Source organism: Protopterus annectens, chromosome 8.part0, assembly GCF_019279795.1.
Source record: "Protopterus annectens isolate FY-2018-M chromosome 8.part0, PAN1.0, whole genome shotgun sequence".
Taxonomy (NCBI): Eukaryota; Metazoa; Chordata; order Ceratodontiformes; family Protopteridae; genus Protopterus; species Protopterus annectens.
Genome location: NC_056741.1, coordinates 1,911,123,257 through 1,911,141,896, shown reverse-complemented (window position 1 = coordinate 1,911,141,896; position 18,640 = coordinate 1,911,123,257).

Here is an 18,640-nt window from a genome sequence, read left to right as displayed (position 1 = left end):
CCCTCCCCCATAGCTAGTTTTCTCTTGGAGTTTACTTGTATCTCCCACAGACTGTGGTGCCGTTTTTAAATCCTGTCTTGAGAATCCACAGCTCCTCTGTGCTGCTCCTGCGGTTTAGGCTGCCTTTTTTCACCTCACGGTAGGTCTTTTGAGCATATCTGTCTATCATTTGCAAGCCTCTAAGCAGCTATTGTGCTAAACTCCACATTTTTACTTGTAACTGTGTTTTTAGAGTTATAGTTGGCCTTGTGCTGATGACTATCACTCCAAGGCAATGCTTGTAACTGTGTTGTATGGTTATTGTTGGCCTTGTGCTGACTGCTTCATTTGTCTGTGACCTACATGTGTGTTTGACCTCTGTAAGCTGCTTTTGGGACAAGTGGGGCTCGTTTATACACTGACTAATGCTGCATTCATTTTGTATGGGTACAAGGGGTTTGATTGAATACTGCTGGCTTGTCACGACCAGAAACCTGGTGTAATGATGTCCTGTTAAAAGGACGCTAACCAAAGTGCATCGCTGAATGCCGGATAGCCTCTTAAGGTGGAATAGCAATCCCCCTTCAAGTCTTCCACTTAAAATCAGGTTTAGCAGCCATTTTTCTTTCCATTTGTAACTATAAGGGCTATGCACAGCTTCTACATGGTTTTTGGGACCGTTTTGCCCTATATAGTGTACTGTTTGACTGCTTGCTTTGTATTGTCATTTGCCCTTTGCTTAGGTTAATTACCATCTTAGCAGCTGTAAGCTGCTTTTTGGGATGAGTGGGTCTCTCTTTATGTTGCCAGCTGCATTACTTTAGCCTGAGTATACAGGGCTCGACTGTTGCACTTTGCTGGCCTAGTCTGCTCTCCAGATGTCCTATTAAAAGGACGCCAATGAACATATATCGTTGAAGGCCTTTATTTCTCTCTCAAGGTGAATCAATGGTCCTACTAGAGCCTTTAGCTTAATTACTGGCTTAGCAGCTCTCTTTCTTTTCCGTTTGTCTCTATAAGGGTACCACATGGCTTTTATATTGTTCTGAAAACTGTTTTGAAAACTGTTCAGCACAAGTTATTGCACAGCATAAACATACCATGGTTTACTGTGTTAGTCTGTTGAGCACTATATATTGCACTGTTTAGAGTTTTTATAGTATTACTTTACCATTTACCCCTTGCTTTCTGCTGCTTATATTTGGCTCTACTGCTGTATAACCCTGTCCTCTCAAACGGACTAGGGTCACTGATAGCTTGCTGAACTGCTGAATGAATGATGTTAAGTTGTCAATCTCGCCTTCATTCTTGCTTGATGGGTTCGGAGCCGATCCTCGGCTCCGACTCGGCACTTTGCTAAGCTCGAGAGTCACTTTTACCAGCTCGAGGCAGCCCCATATCCCATGATGCAAGGCGGTAAGTACCCAGATCTCATTTGCCGCTTCGCTGATGAGGTCCTCCTTTTACCAGCTCCTGGTAAGTGATTTAGATATTACTGTTTTTGCCCCTTTTTCGCCTTCAAACTTTATATTTAACATTTTTAGTTTAGATTAAGTCCCTTTCTGACTAGAATATCCCTCACTCCTTAATTTTTTTAGTCAGGCCTTCTCCCCTCCCATCCCCCCCCCCTTGTTAGGGTGTGTGTGTGTATGTGAGAGGTTAGTTATTTCATTATTTTTGGGATAACTGTTTCTTGGGACTGTGTTGTGTGTGTGTTTTTGCAACCATGTCCAAGGAAAGGGTCTCAGGCTTTAGGAAATGTGACTCGTGCTGTCAGAAGATGTCTCTGACAGACGGTCACACTTCTTGCTTATACTGCCTGGGACCTCTCCACCTGCAGGGCTCCTGTGCGATTTGTCATTCCTTTAGCCAGAGAGTCCTGCAGGAGAGGAGAAACAAATTAATTTTGAGGGGCCTACTTAAACCGGAGGGCTCTCCGGCTAAGTCGGCTCAGAGTAAGACTTCCAAGTCTTCCAAGGCCCAGGCTTCTGTGTCCAAGCCTGCGGCCTCGGTTCCGACTCTTTCAGAGTCGAGATCGGCTCCGTCTGGAGCCGATCCTGGTTTGCACAAACCTTCGGTGCCGATACTGGTTCGGTCACATCGGTGTCGGCTCCGATTGGTTCCGACCACCATGTGGCTCAGGCTTCGGTGTCGGCGCCGACCGGATCAGGCACCCTTACCTTTATGTCTGTATCGGCTCCGGCCGGAGCCGATGCATCGAGACCTTCTGTCGGTGCCGAAAAGTTGTCGGCTCCGACGGCATCCATGGTTTCGTCGGCTCCGATGGTTCCTTCGAGGAAGAGGTTCAGGTCCCCTTCCTTGGAACCGATACTCTCGGCTCCGGCCTCTCCTCTCCTCTCGGAACGGAGCCATCGGAGCCAATCATCTAGGTCATCCAGGCTTTCTGACCATGATTTAGAGAGGGTGGTTAGTAGATTATTAAAATCACAGGCACTGGCCCAGATGCTACATAGTCCGTCTCAACAGACTACTATTAGTCCACACCCCCTTGCAGTTCCTCCTTCGACTCTACCTCAGAGTTTGGAGCTGGAGTCTTCGGGAATAGTTTCTGCTATGGCTGAGGGACAGATACCCCCCCCCTTCTGCTCCCTCAGCCTCTACTCTTATCTCCTCTTCGAGACCTTCCTTAGAGGGATTCGGTGGTCGGACTTCCCTGGTCTCCTCCGAGGGGGTGAGTGGCATCGGACCCTTGTCCGACCCCACTCTTCCCCTTGGAGCCTCGGCCTTGGTGAGCTCGGCTCCGACATCTGCCTCGGAGCCTTCCCTTTCAGTGGGCCCTGGAGTTCCTGTTTCTTCGGAACGGGTTCTCTCGGACCTCCCTGGGAGGGGAGCCTTCGAGGTGATGAAGAGTGTGCTGGCCACTGGACTCAGCCAGCAGTCTGTTCCCTTAGCTCCTCCCTCTACGGTGCCTGTCGATATCTCTGCCATCTCTCTTGCTCCCGGACCCAGAGATCCTCCGCCTCAGGTTTCCCCACTGGGAAGAACCCCCTCTTCCGAGGATTCTCCTGATCAGTCAGGGGATCCTCCGCGCAAGAGGACTTGTAAGAGGAAACACGTAGACTCCCCCGAGTCTTATCACTTCAGATACTGACTTAGATGAGTTGAAGGGATCCCCAAGATCCCCCTCTGAGGATGTCTCCTTTTCAGACATCCTAGAACTCCTTAAACAGAGGGGAAACTGGCCCTCCAATAATCCCTCTGAGGATGAGTCGGTATACCTGGAGGCATTTGGATCTCGGCCCTCCACCTCCTGGGTGTCTCCGCCTTTCGACCCCCTTATGCAGGTTATTGCTCGAAAGGCTTGGGCTGCTCCTGACTCTGTAGAGCCAGTTCCTAGGAGGCCGTCTAAATTTATTACTGCCCCTTCGGACAAGCAATTCATTACGAAAGGTGTCCCTGCTGATGCCATGGTGGTGGCGGCTGCCACTAAGAAGGAACTTGCAGATCCTTCCGTACCTGTCCATCCTCCTAATAAGGACTCTAGGACCATGGATAGGTATGGTAAGCGGATGTTCTCTTCAGCGACCTTTGCTATGCGCTCGCTGAACTACTTATGTCACTTCACCAGACTCCAAAGAGACATCCTTAAGGAGCTAGGTGAAGTAGTACAGGATCCCACAGCTGCAGGGGCTCAAGAAAAATTGCTTCGCAGCTAGGAACCCTTAATTCTATTGCTAACTCCTCCATGCGACTGATGATATATGCAGCAGATGGAGCGAGTAGGGCCGCAGGTACAGGTGTGGCTCTTAGACGCCAAGCCTGGATGCGGCTCTGTAATTTTGCAGATCCCTTTAAGGCATCCTTCACAAACTCTCCCTTTGATGGGTCAGCTTTGTTTGGCCCTCAAGTGAAGGAAACATTGACCAGGTGTGAGCAGGACGGCAAGACTCTTTCTGCCGTAGGGGTCCGTTTTTCCACCCCTTCTAGACCTTACCCTAAAGGACAAAGGTGGCAAAATGTGGTTCCGCAAATCCCAAGGAGTCACGCCGGATACACGTGGTCAGTTTACCCCTAGAGGCAGAGGGGGTAACAATAACAGATGCCGCTCTAGAGGCAGAGGGGGTCCACAAAACCAGGGAAGCAGAGAGCCTCTCTCTGACAAGCCCTTTCAGCATCCCTGAGATGTTGCCCGACTGTCCATCCTTGGAGGCAGTCGGGGGAAGACTATCGCTGTACCCAGAAGCCTGGCTTTCCCTCACTCAAGACAGATGGGTACAGTCGATCATATCCGAGGGTTACAAAATTCCTTTCGAGGAAACTCCATTCTCTCACTCAAATTCCCTTCCAGATGTACCACCAGGTCTAAGGGAAATTGCAGAGTTAGAAGTATTAAAACTTCTACAAAAAAGAGCCATTCAGCCAGTTACAACAGACCATTCAGAGCCCGGAATCTACTCAAGGTTCTTTTTGGTCCCCAAAAAGACGGGAGACTGGAGACCAATATTGGATCTCAGCAGACTCAACAAGTCTGTGAGAAAGACAAGATTCCGAATGGTCACACTTCAGTCAATTCTGCCCTTCTTACAGAAGGACAACTGGATGTGCTCAATAGATCTTCAGGATGCGTACTATCACATAAAAATTCACAGATGCTCCAGAAGATTTCTCCGCTTTCGGCTGGGGTCCAGTCATTTCCAATTCAGAGCCCTGCCCTTTGGTCTCACTACAGCCCCCAGAGTGTTCACCAAATGTATGGCAGTGGTCACGGCTCATCTGAGACGTCAAGGATTCCAGGTGTTTCCGTATCTCGACGACTGGCTCCTTTCAGCCACCACCAGGCATCAGCTTCTTCAAGCCAGGGATTACACAATAAATCTTTGCACTCAATTGGGCATCTCGATCAACTACGGAAAATCCTCCTTATTGCCCTGCCAGTCTATTACTTTCATAGGCGCAAACTTAAACACTGTTCGGATGTCAGCTACCCTCACAGACCAAAGAATCTCAGATATACAAAGTCACGTTAGAATCATCCTAGCCAGCAAGAAAGTACAAGCCAGAATGGTTCTAAAGGTGTTGGGCCTCATGGCTGCGGCCATTACCCTTCTTCCCCTGGCCCGCTTCTATATGCTCCTTCAGTGGATGTTCACTCAGTGGTCTTACCAACAACGTCCGATGCGTCACCAAATACTGGTGACACAGATTTGCAAGAATCATCTTTCTTGGTGGATTACTTCTCCCCAGATTCACCAAGGCAGACCCTTTGTACCCCCAGCCCCGGTAGCCACTGTCACTACGGACGCCTCCCTGATCGGGTGGGGGGGCATTATCAGGGCAGGATGGTTCATGGGACGTGGCAACCGTTCGAATACCACCTGCACATAAATGTCCTAGAGATGAGAGCAGTGCTTTTAACGTTGCAAGCCCTCAACGACTTTCTTCCCTTGGGGACAATTGCAGTCCACACAGACAACATGTCTGTAGTATGGTATATCAACAAACGGGGCAGAACCAAGTCCTACCCCTTGTGTCGAGAATCGCTCAGACTTTGGCAATGGGCGATCTCCTCTCATCGGTTTCTGGTAGCAACGCATATCCCTGGGAAAACCAACATTTTAGCGGACAGATTAAGCAGAGCTATTCTCATGCCTCATGAGTGGTCTCTCAAACAATCTATAGTGGAGGAGATTTTTCTAGAATGGGGCCGCCCATGTTGCGATCTTTTTGCTACTCCCCAAAACGGCAAATGCCCAGACTTCTTCTCTCTCTTCCCACTGCCAGGCCATCCCCCCAGAGACGCTCTGACCCAGGATTGGCCCCAGGGACTTCTTTATGCCTTTCTGCTGATTCCACAAGTAATCCAGAAAGCCACCGTTTTGAGAGCCAAAATGATTCTCATTGCTCCTTATTGGCCTCGACAAATTTGGTTTCCGTTCCTCCATCGTCACCTTTTGGTGCAGCAGTGGCATCTGGACCCAGTGCCAGACCTTCTGATTCACCAATCGGGTCAGCTGCACCGGTCTATCCCTTCTCTCAACCTCACAGCATGGTTGCTCCACTTCCTTCCTTAGCCAGGCTTCCTATGATCTCTAATCCTGTTAGAGACATCATAGTAGCTTCCCTAAAATCCTCCACTAGGAGGATTTATACTAGCAAATGGAAATGCTTTTCTTGTTGGGCAAAAGCTAAAAATATTGATCCCTTTACTGCTCCAGTACAAGCAGTCTTGGATTTCTTAGCGGAAATCTTTCACGCGGGCTCCTCTTCTTCCACGGTCAAAGTTCAGTTGGCTGCTATCTCGAACTTTCATGTCGGGTTCGCAGATCACAACATTATGTCCCACAGGCTTTGTAGAGCCTTCTTAAAAGGAATTTTTCTCCTGAAACCTCCAATCAGGAGTCCTCCTCCTCAATGGGACCTAAATTTAGTGCTGACATCCTTGATTCTTCCTCCCTTCGAGCCAGCTGTTTCATGTTCCCTGAAATTTCTTTCATGGAAAACTTTATTCCTGGTTGCTATTACATCGGCTAGGAGGGTGTCTGAACTTCATGCTCTATCTGTTCGCCCCCCCCCCCCCCATTTAGTCTTCCACAAAGACAGAGTATCATTGAGAACTAATCCGACCTTTTTGCCTAAGGTCGCCTCAAAGACTAATTTGAATCAGGCTATTGATCTTCCTGTATTTTTCCCAAACTACTCAAACAGATCGAACAAAATTACATTATCTTGATGTTCATCGCCAACTCAGATATTATTTGGACAGAACAAAACAATTCAGGAAATCGATCAGCTCTTTGTTTCTTATGCTGATAACAAGAAAGGCCTTCCTGTCTCAAAAGTGACCTTATCTAGATGGCTTTCTTCTGTCATCTCTGAAATTTATCAGCTCAGGGGAAAACAGCTGTGCTCGAAACCTAAAGCGCATTCAACCAGAAGCTTAGCCACTTCCACAGCTTTTCAAGCTAGACTTCCATTAGACACTATTTGTGCAGCAGCCACTTGGGCCACTCCTCATACCTTTGTTTCCCATTACAAATTGGATTTGGCCTCCAGGGACAGAGCCAGTTTTGGCTCTACAGTTCTCAAGAGTCTGTTCCATTGAGCCACCCAGGATAGAGGTGCTAGGGACGGTCCCATCAAGCAAGAATGAAGGCGAGATTGACAACTTAACATTGAGAAGTTATGTACCTACCATAACGTTCCATGTTAGTTGTCTTCTCTCGCCTTCTTTCTTGCGACCCTCCCTCTTTCCCCCTGGCCTGGACAGACCTTTCTCTCTACAAGGAAGTATGCTTCTGAAGACCATACAGTGCTGGTCCTCCTACCATCCTTCAGGCTTTTTTCTCTCCTTCTTTCTTTCTTTTTGGAAGTTTTTTATGCTAGGTGTTATTGCCTATAGTCATCAAACGAGATCTGGGTACTTACCGCCTTGCATCATGGGATATGGGGCTGCCTCGAGCTGGTAAAAGTGACTCTCGAGCTTAGCAAAGTGCCGAGTCGGAGCCGAGGATCGGCTTCGAACCCATCAAGCAAGAAAGAAGGCGAGAGAAGACAACTAACATGGAACGTTATGGTAGGTACATAACTTCTCATTTTGTTCTATTTAATGTGACCTATATTGCTTAACTTGTGTTGTTCATAGCATAAGTCTGCTGCTTTCCATTGTTAATCCCCTAAACCTAATCTTCCTCTACATACTTGCTCTCGCCTCATCTAACCATAGCCTCTTTCTGCTACTGTGCTTTACCTCCTTTCTTCTCTAAACATCCCTTACCTTCCCCTCTACATCTGCAATATTAACTAACTCTGTGTTGTCTCCCTCTCCTCTACAGTAATCCATCCCTGGTGCTTCCTCCCTGCTTTAAACGCAAAAGGAATATTTCCGGCCATCACCTTGAAGACACCCTGAATTGGCCAGCTTGCCTGGTACTTAGAAAAATACTACTGAGAAGCCCCCCCCCCCCCCAAACAGGATTGTGTAAATGTATGTTGCTTAACACTAATTAAATGTAGACTTGATGTACTATCTATAGAGGTAATCTGCCGTACCGTGTGTGCGTTCTAGCAGCCTACCACAGACCGTTTGCCCTCTCCCCCTCCTGTTATCACTACCCTAGAATATATTTAAACTTAAGACCGGTCCAACTATCCCTGCTGTTTGCTATCTCCTACCATTAGGTGGCATCATCTACCAATATAAATCCTAGATATTCTTTATAATCCCAACAAGTTTATTTTTTCACAAACAGTTGGTTATGAGTTTATATCCTTAGACTGTAAATATCTTCTCTCCCCTGCTAAACCACCCTCTGTAAAGACAGCCTTCTTTTTCTGGCTGAAAATATTTAGCTCATACCTTCCAACTACAGCCTTTAAACTGTTCTTTGCTGATACGTTTTCTGCCATACTTGCTTCTAGTGTTCTTTCCCGCTCCGTTCGCCCTATGGGCTCACTCTGCTCCCATACCCTGCCCCCATTTCCCAACCGCCCCCAGTACTCCTAGCTTTATTCCTATCTTACCCCACTCTCTCAGCCTAATTACCCAGTACCAGCTCCCCCCTCATTACTCCTCCCACCTATAGCCATCCTTCTTAAACTCTGTAATTTGTACTCCACCCTATAATTATAGTCCCCTCCTCTTTCCTTAAATCTCTAGAATACCTCCATCACTTTTTAAACACTTTCTTCTTCATAGCCTTCTCTATTTTCCTAACCACTTGTATCACTCTTTGCTCCAGCATGCTCTCCTCAAGTTATCACACCCTCCAGTCCCTCAGCCTCCTCTTTCTGTTCCTACTTCCCTTATACTATGCTACCTCTTATTCCACCTGTGTTTGTCCAATACCATCTACAAAGACAACTACCGTACAAACTCACCTTCCCCCTCATTCTTACTCCCATTTCCACTCTATCTCCTCTTCTCTCATTCAGCCCAACCCTCTGCACCTATTCCACCCTAAACTCTTCTCTAAAGTCAGGATATTGTTACCTGCTCCAGTCTACCAAAATTCATTCCTGGCAGACCAGTATGGCTAAAGGATGTCTCCTTTAACAACCTAGTCCAAGCTGGTGATGTCCATTCTAACCGTGGTCCTACATCCTTTATTAACAACACTCGTCCCTTACCCTCTTCCTCCTATCTCAACACCCTAAAGATTTTTACAATTAATGCACAAAGTGTAAACAACAAAGTACACCAATTTCAAGCTTGGTTAAGCCATAACCAACCAAATATCTTGGCCATCTCTGAAACCTGGTTCAAGCCCTTTATCTTCAACTCTGGGATTCTGCCCCCAGGATTTCATTGTCTCAGAAATGACCAACTAAATAAAAAAGGTGGAGGCACTGCCCTAGTCTACTCCAACCTTCTTACCTTCATTCCCTTCCAAATTCCAATTCCAGAACACTGAACTAACTGCTGGAATTCTAAAACTAAATAAACATAAAAATATCTGCATTATTGCCCTATATATCTCACCTGGTAACAATATCTCTACACTTGAAAATATTCTCCTATGGGCCTCTACTGAAATTAACTATGAAACTTATATCCTTGGTGATGTGAATATTGACTGGAATAAAATCAATCATCCCTCTCTCTCCCTATCCATTAACCTATAACTTCACTCAATCCTCTCCATCACTTGACCTAACAAAATAAACCCTGCCGGATCCACTATAGATTGGATCCTAGTCTCGGATCCAAATAAAATAACCAATTCTGGCGCAATTCCTGATACCTTTAGTGACTACCTCCCAGCCTTCATGCATCGCTCAACTAGTTCCTCCCCACACCAGCATCAGTACATTCAAACTCGTAACCTCAGTAGCTTCAACCCAACTACTTTCTCAAATACTTTCAAACAAATGAACTGGCAAAGTCTAAACATCCTTCCTCTTGACAAGGCTATAGAATACTTCAACTCTGTCTTCCATGATACTTTAAACTCATTAGCCCAACTAAGAAACAAAAGGATAAAAACTAAAACTGCTCCTTGGCTATCCAAATAGACAAAACAGATTATGCACCACAGAGACAAACTATGGAAGCTTTACTAAAACAATAAACTGGGCAATACCTTGTTCCAATATAAACGGCTCCGCAACCGTGCAAAACGACTAATCACCAAAGACAAAAAAAATCCTACTATATCAAACTTCAGTGCAATAACAATAAAACCCCCCAAAAATTCTGGAACTCAATCCAGGCTCCAAGAATAATCCCTGTCCTGACTCAAGTAAATCTGATCTCGAACTAGGCTCTGAATTTAACTAATTTTTCATAGACACTATTACTACCCTCACCAAGACATTTCCCAATAATATCCCAACTGCTCTGCACTCTTCCCCCTTCTAACTCACCTCATCTGTTTGAACTCAAACCCATTTCCACTAACTTTATAAAAAAACTTTTGTCCAAACTTAAACCTTGCTCTAACGCTTCCGATAATATTCCCTCTTCCTTCCTAAAATGTGCTGCTGATGGCATTGCACTCCCAATCAGCATCATCAACCGATCCATAAAAGAATCATACGTCCCCAAACTCTCTGGCACTCAGCTGATATTTTTCCTCTTCATAAAGGAGGCAAAAATACCAGCATCTCAAACTTTTGCCCCATTGTTTTGCTCTCACCAATCTCCAAAATCCTAGAAAACTGCATCCACTTCCAACTTATGCCTTTCCTGACCCAAAACAATCTTCTCACTCCTACTCAGCATAGCTTCCATCCAGGCCATAGCACAATAACTGCTCTACTTTCTTTCCTAGAAACTGTCAATCAAGCCCGAGATTCAGGCCACCTAGTTTCTACTGTTTTACTTGATCTTTGATACTGTTTCCCACAAGCACCTTCTCTGTCATCTCTCATACCGTAATCTCTCACATAAGACAGCTGGAGAACCAGGATAAAGCATTATCAGACCGATCACAGGCAGACAAATGGAAGAACTCCATCTCTTCCTTCCTACCTACCCCAACTGGCATACCACAGGGATCCATCCTTGGGCCAATACTTTTTAACATCTTCATCAATAACTTTCACACTATTTCTGATGCTAAAATCATTCAATATGCGGACGATTCAACCTTACACTGCTCTACCTCAAACCTCTCTGAATTTCTGACAAACCCAAACTACCTTCTCAACAACTGAAAACTGGATGCACCAAAACCACCTCTCTCTCTCAATGCAAATAAATCAAAGATTCTACTATTCCCTCCCACAAAGACCCTCTCCTACGATAAAAACAACTTCAAAGTGTATAGTCAAACCAACTCACCTATAGAAGTAGTCCCTACTGCCAAACTACTTGGCATTACTGTAGATGAACACCAAGTTTGATAATCATATTCAACAAAATGTTAAAACCCACCAAAAGCTAGGTATGCTCTATAGGAATAATAACTTTCTCTCCAACTCTACCATGCAAACACTGGCCTTGACTTTATCTTCCTTCCTTATTATATGGAGCCCCTCTCCTAACCAACCTGTCCCTCTCCATCACCTCTAAACTAAAAAAAACTGCTACAACAAAATCTCTAAATTTGCCTCTAAATCTAAAAATACCACCCATCACTGCCTAACCCTTTACAATCCCTGAATTGGTGTGAACTCCCAAACTACCTAGACCATCTCCAACTCTGTACTGCACATAGACTCGTATTTCACCCAACAAAATGTCCCGCTCTAACATCCCTTCCCCCTTATACACCCAACAGAGCTCTCCGATCTGAAAATCAGAATTTGATTACTATCCATAAACCTAAATGTCCTGCTGGCCATCTTCTCCTGTCTTTCTCACTAGGCAGAAAATGGAATTCCCTTCCCTCCACACCAAACTCGGAAAACTTAAAAACCCAACTATTCAAACACCTGTCCACTAAATGGAAATGTACCTGCCTTCACCCAACCTAATCCAAGGGGGTTCATGCTCTGGTTCCCAAGCTCTACAACTCTCATAGTTGTCTTCCTATGTGCCTATTTAAGCTCTCAACAATTTCTATAGCTTCTCTCTAAGCTGTTGCCTCTTACAGCGACCCTCACACAGCCCAACCTTGTAAATAACACACATCAACAGTAGAATGCTTTGTATGTAAAATTTTCCACACCTAACCCATATCTGTTTTCCTCAAATGAAACTGTGTGATCCCTACCTTCAAGCTTAATGAATTTAACTATGCATGATATTGAATGCATTTATGAGCAACTATTCTACATAATATCTTTAATATTAACTATCATTTGTATCTAAATTGTATAATGCATCTTGGAGCTTTTCTCTCTGGGCCTCCATTGAAAATGGGTCAATTCGGCCCAGTGGACTTCCCCGGTAATCAAATTGCAAATAAATAAAATTAAATTGCCTATGACTGAAGGATTAAAATTTGTCCCCTCGGGGCAAAGGCACAGAAACTTGGACTAATGGGCATCTAAGAAACTGATTAAGACATGGTGTCTGGGCTCTTTACTGTAGCCAAGGTGAGTAAATAACGTTTATCCAAAGGAAAACTTTTTTGTGTTATTCAGTCAGGTGTGTAAGGCTGGTCTTCACAGAGACACCATCCTATTTTAGTCAAGGTAATACTTGTATGACTGTTCCAGAAATCTCTGCCTGTTTTCATGTCAAGGTATTTGGTGTTATGGGAGCAGCTATTCCATGGTTCTGAAGTTCCATTGTAGAACTTGTGGTCTTTTAAGAGACCAGTGGCTGCAAGCTACACATCCCAAGTGGCCCACACTTCATAGTTGGTAGTGGTGAAAATATGTAACATTTTCCAAAGGTTATACTTTTCATTTACTTGCAGAAAAGTGAGCAAGAAGCAACAATGCTCAGTTTTTAGCAACAAGCTCTTGAGTGGGCATTTTGCCAAAATGAGTGCATGGTCCAACTCAGACTGGAGTAACACCCAATTTATACTTGTCTGCAAATGTATATAACCTTAATTGGGGAGTAGTAGCTTGAAGGTCTGAGAAAAATTCCAAATAAGAGTGTGCCAAACTTTGCACTCTGGTATACCACTGGTAACAGTTTGCTTTTGGAAGTGGCACCTGTGACTAACCCCATTGGCATTTGTCCGACAACATGTTAGCTAACCAATGCACAAGAATTTCTATTCAGATTTACAAGTCTGTCAGTATCTGCATGGGGAATAATGCGAGTCCTTGCTTATGCCAAGATTGTTTTGCAGTATATGCAGGATGTGTCAACTGCTTTGGTTACTTCAAATTAATGAGGTTAAAGAGGCAGGGCCTTTGACTATGTCAAATTAAGGGGTCCAACTTTCTGAGATTCTCAGTGCTCAGATTTAAAGAGGTCTGAATTAAACATGAGGCTAGTGAGACCAATGGGTCTGTAGTTACCAGGGTCTGTGGCTAGACCACCTATGTGCTATGAAATTACAATGGCTGTTTTCCAGATGTCAGGAATATAACTAGACTAGGCTTAAATTAAAAAGGTTAAGTAGGCTATATTTAGCACTGATAATCAACAACCTGGTGTATTTGGATCCATAGATGAGGTGCTCTTGGCTTTTGAGAGATCTGAAAAGAACTTGCCCCATAATAACTAAAGGGGGCAGGGACTGCGAAATCTGTGACATGGCTATATATAATGGAGGATGAAGTAAAAGCTGCTCTAAATTTGTCAGCTGGGATAGTAGCTGTGTTCTTTTGGTCAGTGTGTGCAATATTATTGTGGACTCATTCTGATGTAGTTTGGTATTAGTTCTTGGCTTCCTGTCATAGTTAAAATTGTGTAGTTATGTATACTATATTTTTTTTATTAAGCTTTTTACTACATCATTGATTTGGGGGCTCTTGGGGTTATTTGTTTGTAAAAAGAGCGCTAACCTTTACAATGGCAAGGAAGAGGTGGCATACCTACCACTGGCAGTGCAAGTCCATCAGTTTATTGCTGGGCAATTGAACACTGCCAGTAGAAAAGTGTTGGGTTTACTGGGGGTCTCTGCTAACACATCTCCCCTACTCAGAAGGGAACATAGTGTTGTATGACTACCTATGAAGCATCACATCCATACAAAAAAAAATTGAGCAACTAATTAGAACAAGATTTTCATACCTAAAAGCACAAGTCCTTCCACTTTCAATAGGATTGTGGGATATCCATTGCTGTTAAGGGTGGCAAAATTGTAAGCTTAATTTACTGGGAGAGAGATAACATAACCCTGTTGTGGACTAAGTTGTGTTTTTTTTTAATTCATATTAAGCTTTAGATATATGGCTGAGAATTTTGTATGCTTATTTGTAGCATAAATTTCCATGCCAGGGATTGGCTTGTGACAGTAACTGTATCAAATGATTAGTTGCATTTTCTTCTCATAAAGAGCACACAGTCTGGTTGAGAATAACAGCAGCCAGGAATAACTAACTTATTTTTCATCTGGAATTTATTGCATCACTGGAGTACAAGTGGGACAGTATTACTATTGTACTATAGTCAGAACCAAGTGCCTCCTCATTCACAGTAAAGGCAAATTACAGCTGGCGTCTTCATTTATAAGCTTTTCGTTATGAAACACTGCATTTGTCTGCACACAACTATAAGACGAAATGTTTCATGAAGGCTTCAGATCACTCGCATTGTCCCATAAAGGATGTGCTCTTCATTACTCCGATATTACATTCAGGTTGTCAGAAAATGGTTAGCTGCATGAATGTATGTATTATCCAAAACATTATTTTAATGCATATGGGGGTCTGATCCTGCGCTGCGCAACATATCGGTCATCTTTCTAATCACAAATGTCAAATGTGTTATAAAAGTAGGGGAATGTGACATTACAATATGGAAGTAAGATGCACCTCTCTAAAACAAATGTACAGTATAGAAAAGTTATTTTTATGGTTACAGCTGTATAAGAAAAGGGGTATTCTGTACATGTGCAAGATATGTCATATCTGCACTGTAAGTCCTCTAATTTCCTAAGTAATTTACCTTCACGCTACCCTTATTCTTTCCGTCCATTGTTTATTTTTTTTTTTTTGCTAACTAGGTAAACCAGGTCTATATCATATGTTCGAATGTTGAAAAGGTTGAACACTCTAAAGAGCAAAAATGCCGGAACTCAAAGCTCTTTTATTGAGATTGCAGCACAGTGACCATCAGAATATTTGTCCTTTCCTCCCTGTAGTGCAATTTTGGAGTTCGAGTTCTGGCATTTTTGCTCTTTAGAGCGTTCAACATTCGATTATATGATATAGACCCGGTAAACCAGCAAGGTTCCTTTTTATGGATGACCAGTTTGAATTAAATAACTTGCCTGAAGTCGCTAAAGAGAGAAATGGAGACAAGGAATCAAACCCAGGACTCCAAGATGAAGCTCTCTACTAGCTCTGTGCTGAACATTTAGACAGCACAGAGTCAGAAATGGGCTTGCCATATATGTATAAAGACAAATGTTAGCTGCCTGCAAAAGCAGTTCTTTATATTTTAGATCACCAAACTCATGTTATGAAACAGTTGATCTGCTGTGGCGATCCCTAACGGGAGCAGCCGAAAGAAGAAGAAAAAACTCATGTCTTGTGACTTTGATTCACTTGTAGTCAACCAGTATGTAATTTGACCAAAAAGGTTAGCTTTGTTTATTTCTGTTGAAATCAAATTAGTATAACCTAGATAAAACTGGTCTGAAACCAGCATAGATGAGAGAAATTTTTGTGACCTAACCATATCTGGTGCCATGTCATCACAGTTAATAGTAGACATATGCACCTTCTGTTTCTACCCCACATTGTCATCTTATTTAACTAAATTCTTTTGAATTGCACTGACTAGAATTTTTGCTGTAGTGAGTACTGCTTGACAAGAGACTGTTACCTTGCACACAAGTTAGTTATACATGTTGGTTATGGAAAAGCTATGACCATACCTTTAAATGCATTCTCAGAGTATGCATTGTGGAATATTCACACAGCAATTGGCCCTATAAGGTCTTCGTTACCAGTTATCTACCAAAATAGTATTCAGTTGATTTGCTTGTGTATGTCCAGAACTGTCCTGTTTTATGTTGATAACATTTAACTGTTATGCTGTCCTTTACAATGTCAAATATTGTTGGAAATGTACAGTGGATATAAAAAGTGTACACATCCCTGTTAAAATGCCAGGTTTTTGTGATATAAAAAAAAAATAAGACCACAATAAATCGTTTCAAAACTTCTGTCACTTTTAATGTGACCTATAACTTGTACAATTCAATTGAAAAACAAATCTGCTAGGGGAAAAATATAAAAAATGTACAATAAGCTGGTTGGATAAGTGTGCACACTCAAACTAATATTTTGTTGAAGCACCTTTTGATTCAATTACAGCATTCAGTCTTCTTGAGTAGGAGTCTATCAGCATAGCACATCTTGACTTGACAATATTTGTCCACTATTCCTTACAGAAGTGCTCTAAATCTGTCAGGATTGCAAGGGTATCTCTTGTACACAGCCCTGTTCAGGTCACCCCACAGATTTTCTATTGGATTTAGGCCTGGGCCACTCCAAAGCTATTTTCTTCTGGTGAAGCCATTCTTTTGTTTGTTTGTTTGGATGTATGCTTGGGGTCATTGTGTTGAAAGGTGAAATTCCTCTTCATCTTTCTTGCAGACTCCTGAAGGTTTTGGGCCAAAAGTGACTGGTATTTGGAACTGTTCATAATTCCCTCCACCTTGACTAAAGCCCCAATTCCAGCTGAAGAAAAGCAACACCAAAGCACCAATACTGCCACGACCATGGGGATGGTGTTTTTTTGGTGATGCAAAGTGTTTTTGTGCCAAACGTACCTTTTGGAACTGTGGCCAAAAAGTTCAACCTTGGTCTCATCAGACCATAACATACTTTCCCACATGCTTTTGGGAGACTTGATGTATTATTTGGAAAATTTTAGCCAGGCCTGGATGCTTTTCTGTTTATGTAAAGGCTTCTGTCTTGCTACCCCATAGCCCAGATATATGGAGAATACAGGAGATTATTGTCACGTAGTACACAACCAGTACTTGCCAGAAATTCCTGCAGCTCCTTCAGTGTTGCAGTAGGTCTCTTGGCAGCCTCCTTGACCAATTTTCATCAATTTTGGAGGGATGTCCAGTTCTTTGCAACGTCACTGTTGTCCCATATTTTCTCCACTTTTTGATGGCTGTCTTTACTGCGTTCCATGGTATATCCAATGCTGTGGAAATTTTTTGTATCCTTCTCCTGACTGATACCTTTCAACAATGAGATCCCTTTGATACTCTGTAAGCTGTCTGCTAACCATGGCTTTTGCTGTAGCAGGCAATTGAGTAAATGTCAGGAAAATCCTACTAGGACAGCTGCACTTTATTTGGGGTTATTTAGAGTCTCTAATTGATGGCAGGTCTGTACCCAAGAAGACTGAATACTGTAATTGAATCAAAAGGTGCTTCAACAATGTATTAGTTTAAGGGTGTGCACACTTATGCAGCCATCTTCGTGTACTTTTTTTATATTTATTCCCCTAACAGATATGTTTGTTTTTCAAGTGAACTGTACATGTTATAGGTCACATTAAAGGTGGGAAAAGTTTTGAAATGATTTATTGTGGTCTTATTTTTTTAGATAACAAAAACCTGGCATTTTAACAGGGGTGTGTACACTTTTTATATTTACTGTATATTGTTTTTTTAATCTATCTGCAGGTAAAACTTGTTTTCAGATTCCATATTTTTACTATTACTCTTTCAGTGTTTGTAGTATAGTAGTGTAACAAAATTTATGCGTATATAAACTGCAGTTCCCTGTCGGAAAAGTTGTAACAGACTATCTGGCTATTTAGTAGTTGAAAATGGTCAGGACCAGCTCATCAGTCTGGTCAGCAAAGTAAATAAATCTTAAGAGGCTAAGTTTGGAAAGTTGTTCTCACTGAGGGATCATCCGCAAGGAAGACCTAAAAATGTGGAATGAGAGAGGGCCCAGCCAGAACTAACCATGTTATGTTGTCCATATCTCGCTTTCGTTCTTGCTGTTTGGGTTCAGATCTGATCCTCTTCTCTGACTCTGGTGTATACTATAGCTCGAGAGCTTTTACTGGCTCGAGGTTAGCCCTTATCCCAGCATGCCTAGCAGTAGTTACCCAGATCTCGTTTGCCCCTTGCAGCGTCGAGATTGCGGATACTAGCTCAGACAAAGTGTTTTTTCTCTTATATTTTTGAACAAAATTTTCTAGTTTAGCTTATCTAATTTAACTGTAGGTTGTCCTTCGTACTTCTGTCTATCCCTATCCCATCTGAGTGACTTGCTTTTGTGTAGATTTTTCTCTCTGGCCTTTCCCCCTCTTCCAAACCCATTTAAAGAGGGTTCTTCTTCCCTTTCTCGCCTTTCCTTTAACTTTAAGGAGTTGCCATTTAAGTTAGAGGCTCTTCTTAAGTGGGGAGTTCGCCGTTTAACTTAGAGGCTCCCCCCTTCTCTGTTTTTCCCTGTCTGTTTAATAAAAAAAAAAAAAAGATATTTTTAGTCTGTTATTGCCTAGTTTTTTCTCTGTCTAGCTCACATAGTGCTATTAATAGTGTTATTGCATAGTTTTCTTAGTAGTAGTCTATAGCCTTAGACATACTGCTGTTTCTCTATTATGTCCAAGGATTCGAAACCTTTGGGTTTCAAAAAGTGCGACTCATGTTGCCAAAAGATGTCCCTTATGGATGCGCACACGAGTTGCGTATATTGTTTAGGACCTGTT